General features: G+C 39.0%; 1 non-coding gene across 1 annotated transcript; it reads right to left on the bottom strand.

Annotated features, from left to right (window-relative positions):
- Positions 1 to 737: 737 nt before the first annotated feature.
- Positions 738 to 809, bottom strand: TRNAV-GAC (transfer RNA valine (anticodon GAC)). The gene has a single exon. It is a non-coding gene; the product is annotated as a tRNA-Val (tRNA).
- Between the last annotated feature and the right edge of the window lie 245 nt (positions 810 to 1,054).

The following is a 1,054-nucleotide window of genomic DNA, read 5'->3' as shown; positions in this document are numbered from 1 at the left end:
ATATATATATATATATATATATATATATATATATATATATATATATATATATATATATATATATATGTATGTATATATATATATGAAGAAAACAATGAATTTCCCAAATAAGAAAAATGGAAGCGCCGGGGTTTGAACCCGGGACCTCTCGCATGCCAAGCGAGTGCTCTACCACTGAGCTACGCCCCCAAGAACATTTTTTGTGACATAGTATTATATGAAGCACTGAGAGTACCACGGCAAAATACCATTTGACCGACCGTTGCCGACTAGCCGGCAAAATAACCACAGGGTAAATCTCCATGATGCTGTCGTGTTTTCCTCTCAATTTTCCACGATGAAATGAGTTTTCATTTTTTGTTGTCGTTGCAATAGACTGGAACTAGGCAATAGACTGGAACTAAGCAATAGACTGGAACTAAGCAATAGACTGGAACTAAGCTGACCTGGTATGAGGTCAGAGCCCTCATTATCATCCCTGCTAACTACCGGAAGCAGATTACGTCGTTCCACAACCGATGTCCGGCCCATGTTAACTCTGATGTGCCCAGCAGTTGGAGGAGGATCGCCAGAAGCTTCTGGAAGATTTCAAGGACGTCTTGGTGGACCTGACCCTTTCAGATAAGGTCGAAAACCACAATTTACTGTGAAGATCTTCACTATAACGTTGGACAAAGATACTGAATGTTGCACACATGTGATGCGGACAAAATGAAAAAAGAAAGAGACAAAAATTATGTCTGGTGTGGGTCTCGAACCCACGACCTTGAGTGTGTCAGACTCACGCTCTACCACTGAGCTAACCAGACAATAGAAAATTCGTCTGTTTCTTCAATATGAATTAATGAAAATCTTTGCGAGGCAGCGTTTAGAAAAGAGTGATGTCTTTGACGAAATTTACTTGCTTGGCTCCTTCTTCAGTTCCTCATTATCGAAAGTAAACATACTGAAGGATATATATATATATATATATATTGAAAAGGATCGCAATTTTGCACGTGATCAAGTATATTCTTATGAGTCACTCCACGGGGAAAATAAACACGATAAATTC

Source organism: Panulirus ornatus, chromosome 12, assembly GCF_036320965.1.
Source record: "Panulirus ornatus isolate Po-2019 chromosome 12, ASM3632096v1, whole genome shotgun sequence".
Lineage (NCBI taxonomy): Eukaryota > Metazoa > Arthropoda > Malacostraca > Decapoda > Palinuridae > Panulirus > Panulirus ornatus.
Note: the sequence above shows the minus strand (reverse complement) of the source record. Positions and strands in the feature narration are given on the sequence as shown.